This window comes from Vigna unguiculata, chromosome 11, assembly GCF_037176805.1.
Source record: "Vigna unguiculata cultivar grain cowpea cultivar isolate G323 ecotype 2 chromosome 11, ASM3717680v1, whole genome shotgun sequence".
Classification (NCBI taxonomy): Eukaryota; Viridiplantae; Streptophyta; class Magnoliopsida; order Fabales; family Fabaceae; genus Vigna; species Vigna unguiculata.
In genome coordinates, this window is record NC_140802.1 from 29,444,631 (window position 1) to 29,450,950 (window position 6,320).

Sequence of the window (6,320 nt, forward strand, 5' to 3'; positions counted from 1 at the left end):
ATATATGTTAACCAATCATGTTATCACTCGTAAACAATACACTACGACTCAAACTCGACTCATCTAGATACATATAATTTAGTCAAATTCAGCGGATGCTTGCACTTGTGGTGGAATTCCCTGCTCACCCCCGAGCTGCTCACCGCCGAGCTAAGTGTTACAATGTTTCAACCCCTACACACAAGGATAGCCTTTAATGGATTTCAGGCCTCCTACTACTCTCACCACAAGAGTCAGTCCGCTCTAAGTGAGACTAATTGACTCCTTAGAGTGTTAGGATGTAACCTTACCTTGAATCCTTACCAAATTATATAGATGGGGTACCACCATGAACTCCCACTAACAGGGGTCATGGAATTACGTCCCGACCACTGAAGCACCACCATAAGGTCTCACCTAGAGGCTCATGGAATTACGTACTGACCAAATACCAATCATACTCAATCAATCAGGTATATTTATCATGCATATAAACCTAGTTAATCCCTTGCCAATTGAATAATTTATCTCTAGCTAATCCCTAGCAAATTGCATCAATATTATTTTTACTCCCACTTTGAGGATATTTTGTATAATAGACTTGTTGAGTTTGTCTAGCTAACACAAATAATGTAGAATAACCACTTTGTTTTCAAATCCAACATATGATAATTCTAATATGTCCTCAACAATACCATAATAGTCCAAATCATTTTCACCATATATGTTTTCTCGAACACAGATCCCACTATTCATGGTCGATTTATTACGTCCATAATCCTTTGTATGGAATCTATATCCATTAACAATCAAACCATTATAAGAAGTCACAACCTTCAATGGGCCATAACCTATCTCTCGAATCTTTTTATCTTGGACATAACCTGAACTAACCTATGAATGATTGTAAAAGTGAAAACACATTATTATAACTAATGAATATTAAATTGTACATTATAAAGAGTATGGGAGAGACTACTTACTTGATGTTTCAACCATCTACTAAAAACTCTTTCTCGAGCTATGAGTATTTCATACTCAGATATATTCAGATTTCTTTCCTTTAGTGAATCCTCAAATTGTCTAACAATACGCTAATTAATGACATAACTAATATAATTATAAAATGCATAAACATATAAATTAAAAGAAAACTTATTGAAGATATGATTCTGATTTTTACAATTCACTAAGATATATGTCTCAGCAATCTATGTTGACCTTTGTGATGAGTCATTATTTTCCTCCATTTCACTATCCTTTGTGTACCCATTTGACAGTTGTTCAGTGGTTAATTGTTCATCTTTAGTGTGTTTTCATCTGTTGGGCTTTATTGGGCCACTGTTCCGAATTTGGACTAATTTCACATTATTTAGCCTAATTTTTGTTTTTAATTATTTTTAGGTATTTGGGTGAAGCAATTTTGGAGCTTGGACATTAATATTCAGTTAAAGAGAGTTACCACATCATTTCCACATCATTTCCATGTCATTTGAGTGAATGGGGCAACATTTGAGGCCTAGTAGTGACATTTTTTTATTTCTGAGTGGCAGAGGGCAATTTTGTAAATATGAGTGGCAGATTGGATGTGACCACGAAATGAGGTCTCTTTTCCATGCACCAGCCGCATACTCTTCTTCTCTACTCTTCCCCAACCTCCATTTTCATTCTCCAAGCTTTGGTGGGTGTCTATGGAGGTGTTCCACTCGTTTTTTATGATTTTGCACTAATTTTTGGCATTTGTATGCACACTTGACAACACCCATTGTGGGATTTACGTTTTGAATACATTTGGTAGATTGGGCATCTCGTTTTGTAGACTTTATTGATTTGGAACAACACCTATTGATGGGGTTTTCTGTTTTTATACCATTGCATCGTTTTCCATTCAATTGAAACTCTTAAATTTGTCTTTTGATGTTGAAATCACGTTTGGAGAGTTTAAAGTTAGGGTTTTTGATTCTGTTTTTGTGATTCCAGATTTGAAGAGTTTGTGTGCTCCATTTTCCATGTCTAGCTAAATTCTTGTATTGACTCCTTGATGAAAAATGCAATGAAGCTTTGAGGTTGTGCTTGTTTTGTGAAATCTTCCATGTCTCTTTATTCTAAATTCGGGAATGCATGTGATGAATCTGTTTGTGCTTAATTTATAGAGTAATTGCATGTGTTTGGGTTAAGTTATGTTTATGCTTAATGTGTGTAGCTTGGCTGTCACGAATTTAAGGATGTGTGCATTGCTTAATTGTATAATGAAGCTGGATTGTAATTTTTGCTAAGTGGATTATTATCTAGTAGATTGAGAGAAGGAAGAGGTCTTAATTTGGTGGCCTATGATAAGTAAAATTGTGTTTGAATCAAGGATGTCAATACGATTTTAATCATTGTCACATTCAATTTAATCTGTTGATTAGCATTTTGAATTTGTCTGCCAACCCCCCCTGTGTTATTGTGTTGTGTTTGAATCTGGAAATTTGAAGTTTTGGACAAAAATATTAGTCGTTGGGAGATGACTTGGTTCACTTTCATATACTGCATTTTATATGTTTTAATTTGGTGGGGTACTGCCTCTATCACTTTGCCAATAGGGCGACATGGATGGTTAAAAATAGACAATTTATCATCCATTTTTTGTTCACCACCATCATCATTACGAGGAACATTAGTGTACCTTGTTTGAATGCTTGGATCAAAATATAAAGAAGCAAAGTTAGAAATTTCTTCCAAAATATATGTTTCACAAATAGATCCTTCAACTTTTGCCTTATTTCGAACCTTCCTTTTCAAGTACAACAAACATCTCTCAAATGGATACATCCATCTATATTACACAGGTCCTCCAACCTTAACTTCATATAGAAGATGTATTACCAAAGGTTCCATTGAGTCAAAAAATGCTGGTGGAAAAATCTTCTCAAGCTTGCAAATTATTTCAATAATGGAAAGTCTGACATTGTCCATGATAGAAACATGTTTCCAATTGCACAAATCTCTTTGAAGAACAAACTCAGTTCAGTTAAAACTTTCCATATTGGCCTTGGCAACATGTCATGAAATGCCAAAGGAATAAGTCTTTGCATAAAAACATGACAATCGTGACTCTTCATTCCGTATATTTTTCCTTTATCTAGATTAATGCAATCGTGACCCATCTGGAAACTTCAGTTGTTTTATCTGTCCACACACCTTTCTTTGATACAAATTCAAGGCATATGTTGCCTTTGGTTTTTCATACTTTTCATTCTCAACTATTTACTCTAACCTAGGACGGTTGCATATCAACTTCAAATCTTGTCTTGCATTTGCATTGTCTTTTGTCTTGTCCTTTATGTCCATAACAATGTTAAGCACATTCTCAAACACATTCTTTTCAACATGCATAACATCCAAATTATGTCGAATTAGATTGGTAGACCAATAAGGCAATTCCTAAAATATGCTTTTCTTTACCCAGTTATGAGTTCTACCAAAGCCAGGCTGCTTTATCTTGGTTGATTTCAAGCCAAAGTTAATTTCTTGAAGTTGATTCTCTCTGTTTAAGATATTTATACCACTCAAGTGTTCTGGAGGTAGAGTTTTCTACTACAGACTTTTTAAAAGAGTATCGATCATGACGAATGACAATCAAACCAACAAGGCTTCCTACCATACATCAAACCAAATGATTTACTATTCTCCATACAATATGGACAAGCAAGTCTCCCATGAGTGCTCCACTCGGACAACATTCCATATTCTGGAAAATCACTTATTGTCCACAACAATGCTGCTTTCATAATGAAATTTTGTTTTTTCCAAGAATCAAAAGTTTTTACCCCAATATCCCATAACATCTTTAATTCATCAATAGAGTTCGGAGATACACATCTAAACTTTTACCAGGTGACTTTGGTCCAAGAATCACAAGTGTAAGAAATATGTATTCCTTTTTCATACACATACTTGGTGGAAGATTATACAGTGTGACAAAAATAGGCCAACATGAATATGGGGTACCTATATTGCTAAATGGATTAAAACCATATGTGCAAAGCCCAAGCCTAACATTCCGAGAATCTTGTGAGAATGTAGGATGTGTATGATTAAATTGCTTCCAAGCCTCTGCATCAGATGGATGTGTCATCACTGATTCATCTTGACATACTCCATCTGCATGCCAACACATGTATTTTGAAGTATTCATAGACATGTATAGGCGTTGAAGTCTTGGAACAAGGGGAAATATCTCAATATAGAGCAATGAACGTCCTTCTTATTTGTAGATGTCTTCGGCTTAAATCGTGGTTCTTTACAAACCGAACAAACATTCTTGTAACTATTTTCCTTGTAATACAACATGCAATGATTAGGACATGCATCTATCTTCTCGTATCCTATTCCCAACTCACTAACCATTTTCTTCGATCTATACAAATTTTCAAGCAACCTTTCTGACTCTGGAAGCATGCTTTTAATTATAAAAATCATTCGATCATAACAATTTACACTCATGGTAAACTTTGACTTGAAGTTTAAAAGTTGTGTTGTAGCTGAAAATTTTGAATGTTTTTTGCAACCATCCCATAAAGGTTCATCAACATCCCTTAATAAGTTGTAAAACTTTGCAGTTGAAGGATTTGGATCTTCTTCCACTTCAGAATTGATTCTACCCAAAGAAGCATCAATAATCATATCTACATATGGCCTTTTGCTCTCATCAATAGAATCTTGGATGAAAGATGTTGATGAGCTATCTTCCCATTTCTTCTCACCATGAAGAGTCCAATTTACAAAACCAGCAACAAATCCATGATGATACAAATGTTTCTCCACATTAAATGATGTCTCCCAATAACGATTTCTACACCTTATACAAGGATAAGGAATGCGTCTTTTTACATCTGGAATTGTTGGGTATCTAGTAGCTATTCGAATGAAATCATCAACTCCATCTCTAAATTCTCCACTTATCATGCTAGATCGATCCTTTCTTTGTAACATCCATGTTCTATTAGGTCTCACGACTTGTGACTGGTGTGATACATTAAAACAATAATTATTTCAATTAAGCTAGCAATTAAAACAAATTGAATACCTAACCCCTCCACATTTAACTCTTACACGAAAATGGTACCACATTCTAGAAAAGATAAAGAAGTGAAACTAGCTACAGATGGAATATCATCAATCAAATCATGAAATATGACAATAGAAATGTTTAGTTTTCATTCTTTAATTATAAGAACAATAACTTAAGAAATTCACTTAAAATAAAATAAATTAAGTTTCAAAAAAGACCAATCTTACTTATCCTAGTATGATTATTTAACAAAGATAGAAATAAATTAGAAGGATTATTTTTCAATTTTCTAAATAACCAAGCTGAGGAGAATAGGTTCGCTAACCTTATACTTCAATCTTTCCCTAAATGAACAAGTACACATGGCCTCATAGCAAGAACAAATAGACACCGGAAGTTTCGAAACCTCTGTTGCAACAATATAACAAAGAAACAGAGATTAAGAAACTATAAAATTTCCCTTCACATCTAAATTAAATTTTAAGAAAAAAAGGTTAAATTGATCAACAAAATTAATTATCAAACATTCATTATCATACCTTTTGCAACTATTTTCTACTTACTAATACTCAAAAATTTGTATAGTTAAGTGATAGACGTGATATTTTAATGACATGATATGACACAATACGATAGAATAACGACAACACTATAAAATAATATGATAGAACATGAAAAAAGGAGTAACATAACAATTTAAGATAAACCGTAATCATATATGATGTTTATTGTGCAACTTGATAAACACTAAATATTAATAAGTTGAAATAATGACAGTATAGTAATTGGTGATATTTTTTTATAAGAACAATAATAAGATAATAATGACAATGTACTAATTACAATTATAACAATGGTGTAAATAATGAAAATGAAACTATGGAAACATTGACAATGCTACCCTCACAATGACTTATCCAAATTTATATAGGTTAATTATTATAATAAATTCATAAATGTTTATATGTATTTTTGTACTTCTTTCTCATTTATACTCAGGTTTGATGTCAAAATATACAATGGATTAATTCAAATGCAATAAGTCACCTATGAGATTTTTTTTGAGGTTGGAATGTTTGAACAAGTTCTTTTTATAAATATTCTAAAGAAAGAATATAAGAATAATATAGGTAAAGCAACCTGGACCTTATGATTGAAAAGTTATGAAAAATCTAAAGGAAAATATTTTAATATTGAGTAATATTTTGTGACCAGGTAAATCCAAAATAAGTGGATGATGGTTTGAGCACCAATTTTAAAAGTAAAACAAATATAAGTGTAGAAA

General features: G+C 32.9%; 1 pseudogene; it reads right to left on the reverse strand.

Moving 5' to 3' along the window:
- Window positions 1-597: 597 nt before the first annotated feature.
- Window positions 598-3,704, reverse strand: LOC146881717 (uncharacterized; annotated as a pseudogene).
- Between the last annotated feature and the right edge of the window lie 2,616 nt (window positions 3,705-6,320).